Source organism: Coffea eugenioides, chromosome 4 (genome assembly GCF_003713205.1).
Source record: "Coffea eugenioides isolate CCC68of chromosome 4, Ceug_1.0, whole genome shotgun sequence".
Lineage (NCBI taxonomy): Eukaryota > Viridiplantae > Streptophyta > Magnoliopsida > Gentianales > Rubiaceae > Coffea > Coffea eugenioides.
The window spans coordinates 23776573-23798231 of record NC_040038.1 but is presented as its reverse complement, the minus strand read 5'-3'; positions in this window follow the sequence as shown (position 1 = coordinate 23798231).

The window sequence follows — 21659 nt, the reverse complement described above, 5'->3', positions numbered from 1 at the left end:
ATAAAACAATGGAAATAAGCGACAAACAACTCATAAATGAGACCATTCGGCCAAGACACAATGAAACGACTCTAGCTTGATTTAAGCGGATTTGATAAACTTTAACACCAGCTAGTCTCGTATCATTCCCCTAATCTTAAAGGTGATTTGCCCACAAATCGAAGCATGAAGGGTCACAAAATGAGTTATATGTCATTGGGACAACCTGTCAATGATCACGTTCAAGGGTTGCATCCAATACAAGGACCACCATGTGCGACGCTGAAAAGGACCTGTTGTAGTACCTTGAAGCTCACGGACCAGCTTTAAGGCTTGTGTATCAATGAGGTATGTGTGACGACCCCACCTCCCCCTAGGGCGTACCCTAGGGTTTAGCGAGTCGCCTGCCCAGCTCACCCCGCACAGAGTGTGACGGCCCCACCTCCCCCTAGGGCGTACGCCAGGGTTCGGTGGGTCGCCTGCCCAACTCTCGCCAGGACTCACTCACTCATAGCTCAAGAAAAATAGCGTACATCCATAGAAAATAAATAATACATCCACTTCAACTTAATATATACATTGATGCTCAAATCCAAATACAAAACTTCTACACAGCAAAATAGTTCCTAATCGGGTGCTAGCGTGAGTACAAATTCAAATTTTCAAAAACTAGACTACGCTAGTCTGTACACGTCTCACGCCTCGCTCGTACTCCCTGTAAGGAAAACAAATGACGTAGAATGAGTTAAAAGCCCAGTGAGATTCCAAATAGCAAGTTGACCATTATTTAAAAGTGCAAGTATCACGTAGCAAAGTAATGAGTATGAAAAGTTCATAAAAGTGAGTAATAACACTTCAAGTAGCAAATCTCAAAATGAGCGAGTGTAAAGTTTTCCTTTAAAACGAAACAATAACATGATAAATACTAATCATTTCAAAGTATAAGGATACGGATGGCTTTCAGGAGCCAAATTCCCATTGCATCACCAGAGCTTGATCAAGTAATAGTTGACACTCCGTCAACTTTCAAGTAAGTAACCAATCCAGTAGAGCACCACTTAAACTACTCTCCATCCACCATCCAACCCGTTACCGGGCCCGAACTCCAAGATAAACACTGGTGGTAATACTGGAGTATACCGATTAGTCGAGGAGATAACACTCCACTCGACAACACTAGATACCCATGGTTCGTTATCTAATCGACCAAGCCCTTGCCGGCTCGATTCGATTAACTAGCCAGTGGGGTTTGGGTCCCCAAGAAGTCGATGAGATATCATCTCCAATCGACTGAATTAAAATAAAAGTACGGAGATGGGAATGAGAGGCACCTCCCACTCACATTGAGTGTGGTACATGCTGCTACTCAGCACTTACAAGTCAAGTACAAGTATATCAAGTCAATTGCAATAATAAACAAGTATATATCATATTAGGGCAAGTGCGATAAAGTACACTCTTACCCGATCAAACAAATTACATATCATTAAATCACATTGGTCAAGTATTGAAAATAAGTATCCAGTTCAATCAGGTATTTGGAAGCACTCACCAAAGGTCTAGTGCCTCTCAAAAGTCACGTTCAGGTCCAACTCCTTGGTTGGCATCCAAATCTGCGATAATATATCATTTACAAATGTGAAACTCTCTAGAGTTCGAAACATAGGAGTTTCGCTTCAAGAAAATCAAGTAAATGCAACTCGTTTAAGTAGTATTCAAGATACTTATCAAATTCCAAAAAATTCATGCTTGCTCTTAAAACTTTGAAACTTTGAAGCAATTATACTTTGAAATACCATTTGAGTCGAAGAAATGAAGAAAACGTATTTCTATTAGTCATAAATTTCATTTTTTCAAGGGTACAAGTTTCGGTCGAATGCTAACTTATAGACCTCTATGAAACAAGACTTGAATACCCTAGACGATTCAAGTTCGATTCGTCCTTAAACCCTTACTCAAGTCGTGAGTATATCTACCTAACCTTCGAGTGAAAATTTGGGTTTACCTATTTTCCAGCTATTTATGGCTTCATTGTTTTTCTCATTTCAGCCCCCAAAACACACACAAACAATGTCACCAACAGAGCCCTTCAATTAGGCTCCACAATCATCCAAGTACAACACAAATATAATAATCCAATCGGAAATCAAGTTTTGAAGGCAAAACTAAACAGCAGATTTGACGTCCCTTAGCGTTTTGGTCACAACCGACGCTACACTTATCGGATTGGGTACAATTTATACCGTTTTGAAGTTAAGACAAAGGGTTACAACTTTCATGAAGACAACTCAACCCAGTTCACAAGTGATCTAGGTCGAAATTACAGATGACAGAACCAAAATGTCCTTGTCAGTACGATTGTCAGTACTGAATTCAAATGACAATAACTCAGGCTACACAACTCCGTTTGAGGTGTTTTCAGTTGCGTTGGAAAGTTGAAACATAGGACTAAAACTTTGTGTTTTGGCCAAAGACTGGTTTGATATGGATCAAAGTGAAAAATGAAGCCAAAAATGTGAAATCACAAAACTGTCCGCAAAATGAAGCTTTTGGTAGTCAGGGGTATTTCGGTCATTTCACATGATACAGTTCTCGGATGGAGTTGAAATTTTATAGGCAGATATAAAACACCATTTCTTACAACTTTCATGTTTTGACCTAAGCCTAATTCGGCCTCTAACATAGACGAACTAAGCAGGTCAGAACAGGGCAGAGTCATCACTATCCATGCTAGAACTTTCTCTACTAAAGCTGGAATTCTAGAACTAAAGCTGGAAATTTCAACCAAAGCTAGAAAATCATATACCAAAGCTTAAAAGTTCACATCAAAGTTAAAGCATCTCATATCAAAACTATCAAGTTCATCTCATGGTTGGAAAATGCATATCAAGGCTTGAAATTGAACATTAAAGTTGGAAACTATATGCTACCCTAGCCAAAACCATAAAATCTTTCATAACCATGCTTCTTTTAGCCTTAATCATACCTTATCTTGAATGAATCTCAAGAGTCAAGTAAAAAGAGATGTTTTCTAGAAATTTTACCTCAAAACCCCAAGATAACCACAACTCAAGAGATTTCTTTCCCAAGTACTCTACCAAAAGTTTCTTCCTCTAAAAACTCTCCACCAAAGCTCCTTCTCCTACTTCAAAATCAGTTTTTTATGGATTGTTTTGGAAGGTTGGGATAAAACTCAAATATCAAGCAAGGTTTTTGGGTTGTAAATGGAGTTTTCTCTCTCCTTTCTCTTGAGAGGAGGTTCGGCCAAGAGAAACAAACAATGAGGGGAGTTTTAGTCCAAAATTCTAAGATAAAGACCAAAGAAGTCTTGGTAAAAAATGAGGTAATTAATTTGACACTTGTGAAGGCAAGGAATAATGTCCAAAATTAGACCAAAATATCTCTCTTTTTCTCCTTGCAACATTCGGCCAAGACAAGCAATAAATGGAGAAAAAATGGTGATGGAATGATAACTTAGTTTTGATCAAGTCTTAGTCAAACTTTGCGGCTTGTCATTGTCAATAAGAGAAAAATAATAGCTTAGTCTTAATCAAGTCTTAGTCTATCCCTTTTGTTTGGTCAACAATTTCAGCCACACTAGGATAATTATTAGGGAAGGATAAATGAAAGAAAAATAAGAAAATTAGGAGAAGAAAGTATTAGTCAAGCGGTGCCTTCGACCGATACAAACGGCGTGAGTCGGTTCAAGCCGTTTTTCCTTAACTTGCCCGTACTAGTGTTTTCACTCATGATTCACTCACTTATTATTAACACTTCTAATCACACATTTTTCTTAATCTAAAACTCACTCTTAACTACCAAATGTAGTACACACTCCGTACTGAGTAATCACACTACGAAAAGACGTAAAAACCCTAATTTACGCTAACAAGAAAACAAACGAAAAAACCCTTGATTCTATATTTGTTTGCATTTATTGTGGAGTGAATGAGTAGTAAGGCTTTTAAAAAGTAATAAATGCCAAATAAAAGGGAATTTTAAGAAAAATATAAGGGATTTTACAATTCCATAGATTAAAATTAGGGTTTCGACTAAAATATGAGAGATTTAAGAAAACCTGTTAATCACAAGTAAAACTAGGATTTTGAGTACAAGTAGGGTTTCTAATCTTTAAAACAAAACAATGTATTAAAACAGAAATAAAATAGAGAAACCATAATATCCTAAAAGTTGGGGTATCACACAGAGACCACGCGAAGTAGCTCTGATACCAGCTGAGATGACCCCACCTCCCCCTAGGGCGTAAGGTGGCTTTTAACTCATTTCTTTAGTTTTGTTTTCCTTACAGGGGGTACGAGCGAGACGTGAGACTTGTATAGGCTAACATAGTCTAGTTTTTTTGGATTTTGCAATTGTACTCGCGCTAGTGCTCGACTAGGGTTGATTGCACCTGGATTGTAAACACCTTGATATATTTGGGCGTGTATAAGCCTTGTAGCTAGATTTGAGCATCAATGTCTATGTTAAGCTTGGAATCATTGTTTTATTTCTTTTCTATGGTTGTAAGTTCTTTTCTCGAGTTAAACATGAGTGAGTCATGGCGAGAGTTGGGCAGACGACTCGCTAAACCCTAGGGTATGCCCTAGGGGGAGGTGGGGTCGTCACAATATGGATCCTCAAATTAGTGCAGAACATCGTCCCACAATCCAATGGCTTCAATCGCAATCACGCTTGCATAACACAAAATCTGATGTGGAGATATGGAGGCTTCACTCGAACTGTCACCTCAAGATAATTGTGTAAGAGGAACATGGACGGAATAAGAAGGGGAAAACGAAGGCAATGAGATAAAAAATTCTGGAATGGTGTTGTTGACATCTTCACACAAAGGAATGGCAGTAAGGTTGGTTGAAATTGGATAACAGCCATTCAATTCCACATCCATTTGATTAACCTGCAAAAAGGAAGAAAAGCTAGGAGCAATCGGGTTAGAAAAGTGACAAGAAGGGTCCAGCTCTTCCTTGGCTATGCATATTGTGACGCCCCCACTTCTCCCAAGGGCGAACCCAAGGGTATCCGTGGAACGCCTGCCCAACTCTCGCCAGGACTCAAGACAATTCAATTCAAACTTAACGATACATACCAAATAATACAAGTCTAAAATGAAGAAAAGTCACTTCCTGAACTGAATATCCAAATCTTATATCATGTTCTCAAAAGATACATCAAGTCCCAAAATACAACCATTAAAAGTCGACTAAACATTTACAACCAAGATTCCAATCAAAAGTATAATCTAGTCGGCTTTTCCAAAATCTTCCAATCCACCTGTTAAGGAAAACAAATCTACGGGTGAGCGATTGCTCTTGAGGCCAAGAAACACACATGCAAAGACATAGTTCAAGTACCAATCACTTACATAGTAGGTAAAACTGTAACATTCAATTCATTGACAGTTCAAGTAGAGAAAGTAAACAGAAACAATTCAAGGATATGGTAGCTCTCATGAGCTAAGTTCCACTTGCTTTGCCAAATCTCGATCGAATACCTTCCCGCTATGACACTCCATCAACCGAGTTGGCATTTTAAGTCCGTAGAACTCCACTTACTTCACAGTTCCGTCCACCATACACCGCACCGGGCCCGAACTGCTATAAAGGCACTACTACACGAGTAGGTCAAGCAAGATCTCTCAAAATAGATCAAGCTTTCAGTTATCTCATGGCTCACCAAGGTTCCCGACCAAGCCCATGCCGGCTCGAGTCCAAGATCGGCCAATGAGTTTGGGCGTTCCCCAGTTCAGTTGTATATCGAGAAGATTCACTCCAACGATATGTATACAGTTCAGTTATAGGTCGAGGAGATTCACTCCAACGACATATTCAGCCATAGCATATAATTCAGTTCAGGTAATCCAATTCAATTCAGGCAATTTAATTTCAATTCATTTAAATGAGAATGAGTGCGATAAAGTACACACTCGACTCGGCAGTTATCAATTATTCAGTCCATAAGGAGTAATTCACATAATTGCAACAAAACATGCACTTGATACTCACCAATCAAAAACAAGAAAGTAGTGCCCCAATGAGGGTTTAGGTGTCCACTGTGAGATCATGTTGAAGGTCTCCTTGAGTGCCTGAGCAAATAATAATTTACGATCACACACTATTACTTGTAAACCCCTAGTTAACAAGTAAGAAAACTTCATGAAAGAGAGCCTTAATTACTCGAAAATCGAGGCTCAAAAGTGGGGTTTAATAATGTGACGCCCCGAAAAAAAATGAGTTTGAGAACCCGGAAATTTTCTAATTTTCTAGGGTTTATTTTTGAAACGCCCGCCTTTTCTACATTTTCTTGATTAGAAAAATTCCCCAGATAAAGTTATGAGCAAAGATAGTTTTAAAATGATTTTTCTAGTATCGGTTAGTTTTTTTGAACGTGGGACCCGCAAGTGCGGTAAATGCATTATATTTTTGACAACTTGTTGGAATTTTGTATTAAGTGATATTATTTTACAATGTGTTAAGATATTTGTATTAGAGAGATAAAAAGATAAGATTAAAACCCTAAAGGACCATTTGTCACAAAACCATTGGACCTTGACTTTTGACCAAGACTTTTCTAACTTTACTAAAACCAATTTGGACCCAATTTCTCTCCATTTTAGCTTGTCTTGGACGAAATTTTGAGAGAAAAAGAGAGAGAAAATCCATCATCTTGCACTTCAATTTTTTGTCCAAATCTTGAGTTCCAACCGATTAAATTGCAAATCACTCCATAAAACTTGCTAGCTAAGGAAGATTGAAGCTCTTGGTGGAGTTGTTTTGGAAGAAAAATCCCTAAGTCATCACCTTTCTTGATATTTGAAGGTATCATGTCTAGCCATCCTTTCTTTGTTCTTGATTATGCTAAATTAGTGACTTGTGATGGCTAAAGAGATGGTTTGATGGATGATATTTTGAGTTTGTGATTTAAGACTTGGATTTGAGCAAGTCAATGATATTTGATGGATGATTTCTGAGCCATGGAGGTGAGTGACCCTAAACTATTTCCAAAGTACCTGTGAAATGTTTCTTGCATTAATTATTCGATTGCATATCATGCGTGCTTGCATGTGAATTCATGACATGATTTGGCTTCAATGAGTTCTGGGAAAGTCTTGTGCTGGACACCAATGTCTCCACCTTGTTTATGGTTCATGTTCATGGTTATCTGGAGCACTAATGTTGCTCCCACTTTCGTGAGTTCGTGAGTTAATGCTAAATGAAATATTTGAGCGTTGGGTGTTCAAGTGCTATGATTTCACCGGCTCACGAGAGCACTAAACGGACATTTGATCTCTGAATCATGACATCATTGAAATCATCGAAATGCAACATTGTGAATTATATTTGCTTAATGATTTTGCTGGTTACTCGCTGAGCTTCTAGCTCACTCCAAAAATATTTTATTCCCCTCCACAGGGCTCAAGGCGAAGGCAGGACTTGTTGTGCTTTCACGTGAATGGATGGCCTTTATGTTGTACAATTTGGATTTGGAATCATTTTATGTATACTTGGGAATTGTTTCCGCTTCGCTTATGACATGTTATTGGAGACTTTGATGTAATTATTGGAGATTTTTAATGTAATATTTGAGTTTTATCTTGTAATCTGTTTGAGGAATGTAGTGAACGACTGAGTCCCGGCGAGAGCCGGGCAGGCGGCCCGCCGAACCCTCTGGTTCGCCTTAGGGGAAGGTGGGGCCGTGACAAATAAGGTAAGGAAAAATTGTTTTCTCTCAAGAAATCAAGTCTAAAACGGTCATTCAATATCGAAGGGTAGTGAAGAGTTTCTAAAAACTCAATTCCCTTCAAGTTCAAAATTTTGAGTTTTAAGGAGCAATCTTTGAAAAATCATATCTTACACTTCGTAGGTCCAAAATTGGAAAACTTGGTACAGTTGGAAAGTTCCAAAGTACTAAAAGTTTCTAAAAGACACTTTTCTAAGGTTCTAAATGGAAAACACTTAAATTTCAGATTAAAGTGGCTGACTCGCACCATAAGACAGTTTCGACCTTGGTTTTCGACAAACTTTGGAAATTCGGTAAAATTCACAGAAAGTAAACTAGCCTCTAAAATTCACAGGACTATTAGAGTTCCAATCAAAGTTTTAAACACAATGGAACTAGAATCGGAGTTTTGAGCGTCAAGATATGGCAGCTCAAAGTTAGCTAAAAATGAGGATTGATTGAACATTTTTCAGATTTGGAAGGGCAACTTCAGTATCCTGTTTGTATATCAAAACAGTCTTAGAATGACACCAAAATTAGTACAATTCAACTTCTATAGGAGGACTATTCCTCTATCAAATTTCATTTGAAAATTCACAAGGGAAAGTAGTTAATAAAATTACCAAAATTTAAGAAAGTTCCAAGGCAAATCTGCCTTCTCGCTTTCTTTTTCTTTTTCAAACACTTTTCCCAAAAAAATCAACTCCCATCTGACTCATTTGTGAAACAAAGGTCTAAGAAACATCCAATATACATTTGGTAGGTGATTGATGTGAGAACCCGTGGATTTTCTTATTTTCTAGACTTTATTTTATTTAATTGCACGCTTTTCTGCATTTTCTTTATTAGAAAACTTTTCTAGATAATTTTTATGAGTAAATATAGTTTTTAGATGATTTTTCTAGTATCGGTTAGTTTTTGAGAAATTAAGAGCGTATACCGGACGTGGGACCCGCTAGTGCGGTAAGTTTGATAAAATTCGGCCAATTAGGTTAAGTTGTGTATACCGAGTTTAATTTATCAGATGTTAAGAGATAATTAGAAGTTACCTAGATGGATTATTATTGGAGAGACAAAAGGATAGAGATGTATTAAATGGAGTGACAAGTGTCACTTGGAGGTTAATTCTTAACTTAGTCAATTTTGACCAACTTTCTTGCTTTACCAATTTAAGTAAAAATTTCCAAAAATCATCCTCATTTTAAAGCTTCCTTGGCCGAACCTCTTGCTCCAAAAAAGAAAGGAAAAGCTCTCCAATCTCTTGCTCCAAACTTGCTCAATCCAACAAACCAACCGTTTAATCTTGCATTTACTCCATAAAAACCCTTAAGTGAGTGGTTGTGAGGTGATTAGTGAAGTTGTTTGGAGGATTAAGGTGCTAAGTTGCTCTTGTTCTTGGGTTGTTAAGGTGAGTAACTAAGGGACCTTTCTTGCAACTCAATAATGCTTAATTATTGATATGTGTGAGGTGAAGTGATGATTTTAGGTGTTGTTTCATGACTTTTGGTAGAATTTGGTGCATTTTCTATTTAGTCATGATTTTTTCTGTTTTCATATGATTACTATTGTGTGGCCATGTATGATGGTTGGAAATGATCTAGAATGAAGCTAGAATACGTAAATTGTGGTTGTTTGCGGAAAATCTCTGCATTGAACGGAAAAATTCGGATTTAGGGTTTCAATTCAACCATTCTGCCCGGTACTGTTCCTCATAGTTAGAAGCCGAATTAGCCTTGGGTTAAAACATGAAAGTTGTATAGAATGATATTTTAGAGTTGCCTACAAAATTTCAGCTCAATCGGAGCAACGTAGCCTATGCAAAGACTAAAATATCCCTACTGCCCTGTTTCTATCCGAAACTGATAATCAGCTTCTGTAATTGGTTATTTTGACCGGGAATACTACTGATTTGGTTGTTGATGTCTTCTTAAGAATTATATCCTTGTATCTTAGATTTCAAATGGCTTTGGAATCACTTGAATTGGAGTTGTATGTGCTGAGATACGACTGAATGAATCAGGACTGCCACAGTAAACTTCGAACTGGAAAATTCTGGGGTTGTTTTGGTAAATTTGACCTAGTTAGGGTGAGAACTGGACTATGTAGTCTTCATCAAAGTTATAGATCCCTGTCTCAGCTTTGAAATTCCATAAGATTCGTCTTAATGCGATAAGCGTAACTTAAGTTGCGATCGAAACACCGAGACACGTCAAACCTGCTTTTAGGCCTATTGTCTTTCAAATTGGTTTTTGGTTGCATTATTAACCTTGTGTTGTAATTGACTATATATGAAGGGTATTGTGACCCTAATTAGACGTTTTTAATAGCTTTTGAATTATATTTGAGGTTGTGGTTGATTTGGGTTGAATTTGGTGTTGAATTGTAGGGTGAAAAGTAAGAAAAACAAGGGGAAATGCTGTTAAAATTTTCGCAGGAACCCCGGAGCAGTTCTGGGAAATCTACAATATCTGGATGTCAAAATATCGGAATTGAGTTTCGTTTGTTGTGTTTTAAACTAGATTCATAGGGCTATGAACCGTGTAAATTTCAGTTTCTGGTTTGGTCTGTGGCATTTATGGTGATTTTTCAAAGTTAACCGAAATCGTATACCTGCTCTGCCTTTTTCTGGTTAAGACAGCAATTTGAGGCTCGAATTTGATTGGCTTGTGATCTGAATCTTCTAAATATGTCTTTTGAGAAATTTTACCCCTTTGAGTCTATTTTCCAACGGTGTAAATTTTACCAATTTCGGACTTAAGAATCCTAAGATACGATTTTTCAATCAGGGGTGTGCAAAACTGAAAAAAAAATCTGTTTTCTTGGAATTATTCTCACTTTCAATTTCACCTTGAGATATGAGCTAGTACATCATTGTAAGTATGACTTTGAGAGGAGTGAGGGGTTTTGGGGTCATGTATGTCCTTAGGACCAACCGTTTTCTTTTATTCTTAAGCCGTCTTTTATTTTTCGTACTAGTATATAACTTGGAGAGGTACCTGACTAGTAATCGAACCTCATTTGTGCATCCTATTTACTCGGTTTTGGATGAAGAAATGTCAACTGTTTTACCTTTGTTATTCTTAGGGTTTCACGGTGATTAGGCCACTTTGGGTGGAAATTTTTGGAAGTACCTGTACTTGAACTGGTGAGTGTACCACTCCCCTCACTTGTTGCTTAACTTGATTTCTGCACTTGCAATCTGTGATCTGAATGATTGTACTATTTGTTTAATCTGTTTGAGACGAGGGTGTACTTTATCACACTCGTTCTCTTGTCTGTATGTATGCCTCTTGACTATATGTAATATGTTATCTGTATCTGAATCTGTTATCTGTATCTGAGTCTGTTCGGACGTCGTTTGGAGACTGGTATCCAATGACCTTTCTGTGACCTCTGACCTCAACACCTGTGGCTAGTTACTCGAGTAGGGCCGGCAAGGGCCTGGTCGATTAGATAACGAACCACGGTAGTCTGTTTTGGGATCTTTGGGTATTGAGACCTTTGATTCCGGTATACTCGAGTATTACCACTTATGTTCTGTTCGGCGTTCGGGCCCGGTAGGGGTATGTTTGGTGGATGAAAATTGGTGTAAAGTGGGGTCTACGGATATGTTGATTCTATGTACGTTGACGGAGAGTCAACGGGTTCGGATCAAGTACTGCAGATGGAAATCTGGATCCTGAGAGCCACCTGCATCCTTCCTTTTGAATCACTGTGTCTAAATATTTTCCTTTATATCTGGTATATGTATCTGATTGATTAAACGTGAAAGGCCATGATTTTACCCCTATATGTTTGGTACCTCATTGAGCGTAGGCTCACCCCTTTCTGTTGCCTTTGTTTTACTTACAGGGAACCACTTTTGGGGACTGTGATGTTTTGAAGCACGAGTTGAGCTAGTTTTAATATATTTTGTAAAGCTCCTCGATAGTTGGAAAACCCTAAATGTATTTTGATCCAATTATCTCCCTTTTGTTTTGTAAATTACAAACGTATGTGTATAATATGACAGCCCCACCTTCCCCTAGGGCGAACCAAAGGGGTTAGCGGACTGCCTGCCCAGCTCTCGCCAGGACTAACGGTTCAGTTTAGAGCGATCTAATACGTTCCGGAACTTACAAACGCGCGTAAACAAGTCAAAATGTCAAAATAAAAAAATAAAACCGGAGTCGGCCATGAATAGTAACCGACCCGTCGAAACCCCATCCAAACATCAAGCAAATTGTGAGAACCCAGATTTACCCTAATTTTTTTTCTAGGGTTTTTCCCCTTAAATTTCATGTTTTCTGCATTTTCTGGCCTAGGAATATTTTCTTGGTGGATTTTATGAGCAATTATAGTTTTAAGATGATTTTTCTAGTATTGGTGAATTTTTAGAAAATTAAGAAAATATATTGGACGTGGGACCCACGAGTGCGATAAGTTCGGGAAAATTCGGCCAATAAGGTTAAGTTTCGGATACTGTGAAAAATTTATCGGGTGTTAAGAGATAAGTAGTGTGTGTGAAGTGATTGATGTGAGAGAGAAAAGAATGATAAGAATGCATTTAATGAGGTGACAAGTGTCATCTTCTCATTGGTTGGACTTTAAGAAACACTATTCACATTTTTGACTTTTGACCAAAATTAGTTAATATCTCCAAAAAATTCACAAAATTCACCATTTTTCTTCTCATTGTGGCCGAACCTCTCTCTTGCAAGGAGGAAGAAAGTTCTTCAATATTTCAAGCTTCCAACTTGTCCAATCCACCAAATCAAGTGTTTAACTTAGTTTTTACTCCATACAATCTTTCCTTCTAGTGGTAGTAAGTGTATTAGTGAAGTTTGTTTGAAGCTCTAAGGTGGCCAACACCTCTCTACATCTCTTGATACTTGGTAAGTGATGCTTGAACCTCTACTACACCTAATGATGGTTATATTATGCTTAGAAGTGGCTTGAGTGTTGGAATATATGATTTATTTCTTGGTTTGGCTTGATTTGGTGAAGTTTTCCATTTTATGAGGAATTTTCTGGTTTCATATGATTTTGATGTTGTGGACTAGTATGATGGTTGGTAATAAGGGGCTTTGGCTCTAGTAGGTGTGAATTGTTGTGAAATGCAAGCAATTTTGGATTTGGAATGAAATGTGAGAAGTTAGGGTTCATGAACCCCTAATCTGTCCGAAATTTTAGGTCATAGATAGAGGCCGAATTGGACTTTTCTTAAAACATGAAAGTTGTAGGTACTGATGAGTTTGATATGCCTGAAACATTTCAGGGAATTTGGAGTAGTATAGAGAGAGTTATGCCGTTTTTACTGTTGCTGTTTTTGGTGAACAGAATGTCCGAACTGCGATAGTAATTTCCTGTTTTGACTGGATTTGGTTTGGATTTTGAAGTTGGTGTCTTCTGATGAAATGTAGCTGGATATCTTAGCTAACTTATGCCTTTGGAATTGCTGCATTTGGACATGTATAGCCTGAGTTGTGTTCATTACAGTTTTGTGTGTTTTGCAAACCTGTTTTGGTAATGCTGGTTTAGTATTTGGCGTATTTGACCTAGTTGTGCTAGGATCTGGACTGAGTGGCCTTCTACATTGTTGTAGCCCTGTTTCATAGCTTCGAAACGGTGGGTTTTACACCCCCAACCGATAATTGTAGTGAGAGTTGTGCCATTACCGCATTATGACGTCAAAACCGGTTTTCTTATCAAGGCCTACATTAAAGCCTTTCTTAATTTCTGGTTTGCTATCATGCTTGTATATGGTTGTAAAACCCTATTAGGGTTATGATTGGAATTGCTATATGGCTCGGAATCGAGTCTCATTGAATGTGTTACATGTGTTAGGACGTGACGGTAGCTCACGACGTCTTGGTGACCACGGTGTATGAAACACCACTTTCTTGCTTGGTGAGTATACTACTCACTTACTTGTTATAATGTGGCTTTGTGCTATGTGTAGTGATGCCTTGAAGGGTTACTTGGATATTGAAATTGATTAAGGTGAGGGTGTACTTGACCGCCCTCACCTCTTTTGATATTGTCACTGATTGGCTACCGTTTTACTGCATTACTGAACTTGATATATTGGTTGGTGAATTCCATTTTATGGAAACTGATTTGGTGTTGTTTGGACGATGTCCAACGACCTTACTGTATTACTGAGCTCAACCCCGTTTGGTAGTCAATTGGATCGAGCCGGCGAGGGCTTGGTCGTGAAGATTGAATTGCCACGGGGACTGTACTGGGGAACCTTGTGATAATGAGACCCTTGGTTCCGGTAAACTCGAGTATTACCAAAAACTACTGAATTGGAGTGCGGGCCCGGTTGGGGTATGTTGGGTGGAAGGAATGGAAGTATAGTGAGGTCTACGGTTTGGTACTCTTAACATTGACGGAGGGTCAATGAGATTGGATCAAGATGGCAAGCGTGGAATTGGGCTCTTGAGAGCCGACCGTATCCTTTTACCGTTTTGCTTTACTGCTTATTTGTGCACTTTAAATAAAAGTTCATCCTTATGTGACTTTGGTTGCTTATGTAGTAGTGTACCACTGGGCTTTAGCTCATTCCGTGTTATTTGTTTTCCTTACAGGAATTGGAAACGGTTATGACAAGTTGAGCTCATGTATATGTATTTTGCTTAGCTCCTTGAGGGTGAAGACCCTAAGTGTTTTGATTCACCAATGTTTGGTGTGTAAATGGCTACTTGTTTATGTATGAACTAAATAGCTATTTTGGTATGCCATTTTGGCTTGACAATGTTGGATTTCAATGTGTATATGTTAAATTGATATTTGGATGAACTTCGGAACGATTCGGCTTTCAAACGGCAAAAGAAAAATTTTGAATGAAAAGGCACTGGACTGAATCCGGCCAGAAACTGGCCGGATTGTCGGCCGGATTGTGAAGGGTTTTGAAAAAATTTCGGATTGCTCTCTGCCTTGTATCCGGCCGAGAATCCGGCCGGAAATCCGGCCAGATTCTGGCCGGATTCTGACGTGGCCTGCACTATTCATCTTCGGCGCAAATTTTCATTTTTTTTATTTTGACTCTTTTGACTTGTTTGCGTGCTATGGTATGTTCCGGAACGTTATAGATCAACGTAAACGGTGCCGTAGTCCTGGCGAGAGCTGGGCAGGCAGTCCGCTAACCCCTTTGGTTCGCCTTAGGGGAAGGTGGGGCTGTCACAGGTGGTATCAGAGCCTAGGTTTGAGTTAGCCTGGGTGTTATAGGACTGTTTGACTTGAGGATTGTTGTTTTTGGCCTTTAAGCTTATATTTACGATTACATGTTCTTGTGATGTAGGATGGCCGGACAGGGTGACCCTAGTGCTAGTCCTTCGGGGGCTAGACCTCGCAAAGTACTCCCCGTGATCCCATATCAGATACGGCCGGGAGGGGCCGTCATTCGCTGGAGCCCGTCGAACCGTCTTCGACGGTGCCCGTGTAAGGAGAGGTATGCCTACCCGAACACCCTCGTGTTCGCGCTGGATAAAGAGCGCAAAGTGTTGGCTAGGGAGAATGCTCGACTTGAGGTCGATGCGATCCAGGATAGGGCGACCAGCGATAAGCAAGCTGCGCGTATTAAGGAGCTAGAATATGATGTGCTTGAGGCCGAGGATCGAGTAGATGATCTTTGCGCACAATTAAGGGAAGCCCGAGAGCGAGAGCTTAAGCGAGCTCGCAAGGTCAGGGGTCGCGCTGAGGCGATCCTTAACTTGTGTGACGATGGCCTGGAAGAGTGTAGCGACGAGGCGTCGTGTGCGGAGGCCGACCCTGGGGAGGAGTCTACCCCATCGCCCGGATCCCAGACCCCGGCGACTGACTAGGCCTTGATCTTTAGGCATCTTTTGGATAGTGGTGGTTTTTGTATGTTCATAGGGATAGGGATAGCGCCTTAGCTAATCGTTTTGGGTCGTTAGATTAGCTACGTGTAAATTTCTTTTGATAGGCCTATCCTCCGGTGGATCGTTTGTGTACGTACGTGCCTTGGCCGTACTTGACTGACTGATTATATATATATGTGTTTGGCTTGTATATATGTGTGTCTGTGCTTATGTTTGGACTGTCTAAATGTGTTATTGTGCAAAGTTTACATGTTACTTACGATGCCGTCTTATGACTTTGGTTTAGTACTTTTGCCTAGACCGAGTGAAACTTATGGAAGGTACTCGGAGTGGTCGGGGACGTGGGCGCGGTGCTAGACAACCCACACCGGTTAGGGGTGCGGGGGAAACCTCGACTGGACCTGATCCTGAACCCCAAGCTGACCCTAATGCCCAGATAGCTGCTGCTATGCAGCAAATGACCAATTTACTAGCACAAGTAGTACAACAGCAGGGCCAGAACCCAAACCCTAACCCTGGAAACCCCGGAAACCCTGGCCACCATGTCGAGAGCGAAGATAGAGCTCTAGAACGTTTTCAAAGTTTTCTCCGCCAAAGTTTGTTGGGGGACCCGACCCTGACATGGCTGAGAAATGGCTTGAGAAGATGGTAGACATTTTTGCAGCTCTACACTACCCAGACGAACGGCAGGTGACTTTTGCCGTGTTTCAACTCGAGGGGGCTGCTCGTTCCTGGTGGAACGTAATTAGACAGAAATGGGAACGGGAGCAGACACCCAGGACTTGGGTGAACTTCATCCACGAATTTCATGCAAAGTTTTTCCCTCCTCTAGTCCAGGAGAGGAAGGAGGACGAGTTTATCCGGCTCCGGCAAGGGGCTCAGACTGTGGCAGAGTACGAGAGTCAGTTCACCCGCCTGTCTAAATTCGCGCCTGAGCTAATCATAACAGAGCAACGACGGGTTAGGCGTTTCATTCAGGGTTTGAACGTCGAGATCCAAAAAGACCTCGCGGCGGCTCAAATCACCACGTTTAGCGAGGCAATGGAAAAAGCCCAACGAGTTGAGAGTGCACGGCTGCAGGTCCGAAACTTGCAGGCTAAGAAGCGTGGTTTTCCTGGGAGTACATCTGGACAAGGTGAGAAGAGCACTCCCTCTAAGTTTGGACGAGGATCGGGTGGTGGTCGACACTCTGGTTCAGGCAGAGGGACTCCATTTAGGGGTGGTCAAGCTGGGCGAGGACAAAGAGGAAACGCTCAGAGTGGCTCGGCTTCGGCACCTCGAGGTCCCTGTGGGCACTGTGGGAAAGAAAACCACACTGAGGATAATTGCTGGAGGAAACAGGGGAAATGTTTGCGGTGTGGAAGTGCGGACCATCAACTGGCTACTTGTCCGGTCCTAAAACAAGACGGAAAGGGAAGTCAACTACCGCCGAGGACCAATACCGGACCAGCCAAGGGAGACGGATCCAAACCTAAGGTGCCAGCTAGGGTATACTCCTTAGAGCCCCATCAGGTCCCAGAGTCTTCCGAGGTGGTGGAAGGTACGATCCCTATTTTCCACCGCTTTGCCAAAGTTTTAATTGATCCTGGTGCCACTCATTCGTTTGTTAACCCTGATTTCATGTGTGGCATCGATATAAAACCTGCTAGCTTACCATATGACTTAGAAGTTAGTACACCTACGGGGAATCAACGGTTGGTGACTAGTATGATTTATAAGGATTGCGATGTATGGGTAGGAGAGAGGAGATTTTTAGGAGACCTGATTAGTTTGTCTATTAAGAGGTACGATGTGATTCTGGGCATGGACTGGTAAGCCAAATATAACGCCCAACTGGATTGTAAATCGAAAATAGTAGAATTTCGCATTCCTGGCGAGGCAACCCTAAGGTTGGATATAAGGGGTAGGTTAGCCTCATCTGCTCTAATTTCGGGCATTCGAACTAGGAAATTGATAAGTCGTGGGGCGCAAGGATTTTTGGCCTTTTTGATTAACACCCCGATGGATAAGTTGAAAGTGGAGGACGTGGTTGTAGTGAGGGAATTTCCGGATGTATTTCCTGATGAGTTAGTAGCCTTACCTCCGGAAAGGGAGATAGAATTCCGAATAGATCATTTACCTGGAACAGCACCTATCTCAAAAACCCCTTACCGGATGGCGCCTGCGGAACTTAAGGAGCTTAAGTTGCAATTGCAAGACCTTTTGGAGCGGGGATTCATTCACGAGAGTGAGTCTCCTTGGGGAGCTCCTGTTCTGTTTGTGAAGAAAAAGGATGGAACGTTGAGGATGTGTATTGACTATAGGGGGCTGAACAACGTTACGATCAAGAATAAATATCCACTGCCCCACATTGATGAGTTATTCGACCAGTTGCAAGGAGCAGTGGTCTTCTCGAAGTTAGACCTCCGACAGGGATACTACCAGTTGTTGATTAGGAAGGAGGACATTCCGAAAACTGCTTTTAATTCAAGATACGGGCACTACGAGTTCGCCGTTATGCCCTTTGGACTGACCAATGCTCCCGCCGCCTTCATGGACCTAATGCATAGGGTTTTCAAACCCTATCTAGACCGATTTGTCGTTGTGTTCATTGATGACATTTTGGTCTACTCTAAGACACGCTTAGAGCATGAGGAGCATTTGAGAGTGGTGTTGCAGACATTGAGGGAACATCAACTGTACGCTAAGTTTAGCAAATGCGAGTTCTGGTTGGAGAAAGTAGCGTTTTTAGGGCACGTGATCTCCCACGAAGGTATTTCGGTGGACCCGGCGAAGGTTGAGGCCGTGACAAATTGGAAGAGGCCAGAAAACCCCACGGAAATTCGTAGCTTTTTAGGGCTAGCTGGGTACTATCGACGGTTTATTCAAGATTTTTCCAAACTAGCAGGACCCCTAACTGACTTGACAAAGAAGCATGGCCAGTTTATCTGGAACGGCCGTTGCGAAACAAGTTTCCAGGAATTAAAGAAAAGATTGACCATGGCTCCAGTACTGGTCTTGCCAAATGGAGTGGACGGGTTTGCAGTATATGCGGATGCGTCGCGAGAAGGACTGGGGTGCGTTTTGATGCAGAATCGGAATGTAATTTCATTTGCCTCTAGGAAGTTAAAGCTTCACGAGCAGAATTACCCGACGCACGATCTGGAACTAGCCGCAGTTGTCTTTGCACTGAAAAAATGGAGGCATTACCTATATGGGGTGACTTTCGAAGTGTATTCGGATCACAAAAGTCTTAGATACCTCTTTTCCCAGAAGGAACTCAACATGAGGCAACGAAGGTGGATGGAATTTCTGGAAGATTACGACTGTACAATCAATTACCATCCGGGAAAGGCAAATGTGGTAGCAGATGCCTTGAGTCGTAAGGTGCAAGTAGCAGGACTAATGATTAAGGAGTGGGATTTGCTAGAATCCGTGTGTGAGTGGAAACCCTGTCTTGGGAGTCATAAGGTGATATTTAGCAATGTAAGGGTGACCTCCACTCTACTGGAACGTATAATAGAGGCGCAAGGCGAGGATTTGATGGTACAGAAATGGAGAGAGAAAGTGGATAAGAGAGAAACAACGGATTTCAATTTGAATCCTGAAGGCATTTTGAAGTATCGAAACCGAATAGTGGTACCAAAGGAGGAGTCGTTAAAAATGGAGATTTTGGAGGAAGCTCATCGGTCCAAGTATACAATCCATCCGGGCAGCAGCAAGATGTATCAAGACCTAAAAGGAACTTATTGGTGGGACAACATGAAGAAGGAAATTGCTCAATACGTACAAAAGTGTCTCATTTGTCAACAAGTGAAAGCGGAACATCAAAAACCATCGGGTCTGTTACAACCCTTGGAGATACCCGAGTGGAAGTGGGAAAACATCACGATGGACTTCGTTTCAGGTTTACCGAGGACGCAAAGAGGACACGATGCCGTTTGGGTGATCGTTGATCGATTAACCAAGTCGGCCCATTTCTTGCCGGTGAACATGAAGTATTCAATGGACAAGTTGGCTCGACTGTACATGGATGAGGTTGTAAGACTACACGGTGTTCCTGTGAGCATCGTCTCTGATCGGGATCCACGGTTTGTATCTCGGTTTTGGCAGAAGTTTCAAGAAACCTTGAGGACTAAACTGAATTTGAGCACGACTTATCATCCTCAGACGGATGGACAGTCAGAGCGGACGATTCAAACTCTCGAAGACATGTTACGAACGTGCATTCTGGACTTTGGAGGCAACTGGGGTCAGCACATGACCTTAGTAGAGTTTGCGTACAACAACAGCTTCCATTCGTCGATTCAAATGGCTCCGTATGAAGCCCTATACGGACGCAAATGCCGCTCGCCAATTTACTGGGATGAAGTTGGCGAAAGGAAAGCTTTAGACCCGGCAACTATTCCATGGATGGAAGAGGCTCAAGAGAAGGTCAAATTGATAAGGCAACGGATCCAAACCGCCCAAAGTCGCCAAAAGAGCTACGCGGATAATCGAAGAAAAGATTTGGAATTTGAAGTTGGAAACCATGTGTTTCTCAAAATCACACCTTTACGAAGTCTTACAACGGGCAAAGGAAAGAAACTTCAACCGCGGTACGTCGGACTCTACAAGATCGTACAAAGAGTAGGAGCGGTCGCGTATCGATTGGAACTGCCATCCAGTCTCTCTCGAATCCATGATGTATTTCACGTCTCGATGCTAAAGAAGTATCATCCAGACCCATCCCATGTATTGCAACCGGAGGAGATTGAAGTGGACGAATCGCTGGCCTATGAAGAGAAACCGGTCCAAGTGCTCGATCAAAAAGTCAAAGAGCTTAGAAACAAGCGGATTCCGCTAGTGAAGGTGCTATGGAGAAACCACGGAATTGAGGAAGCCACCTGGGAGATGGAAGAGGAAATGCGAAAGAAATACCCAAACCTTTTCGGGAACTAAGGTGAGAAATTTCGAGGACGAAATTCTTTTAAGGGGGGGAGAGTGTGAGAACCCAGATTTACCCTAATTTTTTTTCTAGGGTTTTTCCCCTTAAATTTCATGTTTTCTGCATTTTCTGGCCTAGGAATATTTTCTTGGTGGATTTTATGAGCAATTATAGTTTTAAGATGATTTTTCTAGTATTGGTGAATTTTTAGAAAATTAAGAAAATATATTGGACGTGGGACCCACGAGTGCGATAAGTTCGGGAAAATTCGGCCAATAAGGTTAAGTTTCGAATACTGTGAAAAATTTATCGGGTGTTAAGAGATAAGTAGTGTGTGTGAAGTGATTGATGTCAGAGAGAAAAGAATGATAAGAATGCATTTAATGAGGTGACAAGTGTCATCTTCTCATTGGTTGGACTTTAAGAAACACTATTCACATTTTTGACTTTTGACCAAAATTAGTTAATATCTCCAAAAAATTCACAAAATTCACCATTTTTCTTCTCATTGTGGCCGAACCTCTCTCTTGCAAGGAGGAAGAAAGTTCTTCAACATTTCAAGCTTCCAACTTGTCCAATCCACCAAATCAAGTGTTTAACTTAGTTTTTACTCCATACAATCTTTCCTTCTAGTGGTAGTAAGTGTATTAGTGAAGTTTGTTTGAAGCTCTAAGGTGGCCAACACCTCTCTACATCTCTTGATACTTGGTAAGTGATGCTTGAACCTCTACTACACCTAATGATGGTTATATTATGCTTAGAAGTGGCTTGAGTGTTGGAATATATGATTTATTTCTTGGTTTGGCTTGATTTGGTGAAGTTTTCCATTTTATGAGGAATTTTCTGGTTTCATATGATTTTGATGTTGTGGACTAGTATGATGGTTGGTAATAAGGGGCTTTGGCTCTAGTAGGTGTGAATTGTTGTGAAAGGCAAGCAATTTTGGATTTGGAATGAAATGTGAGAAGTTAGGGTTCATGAACCCCTAATCTGTCCGAAATTTTAGGTCATAGATAGAGGCCGAATTGGACTTTACTTAAAACATGAAAGTTGTAGGTATTGATGAGTTTGATATGACTACAAAATTTCAGGGAATTTGGAGTAGTATAGAGAGAGTTATACCATTTTTACTGTTGCTGTTTTTGGTGAACAGAATGTCCGAACTGCGATAGTAATTGCCTGTTTTGACTGGATTTGGTTTGGATTTTGAAGTT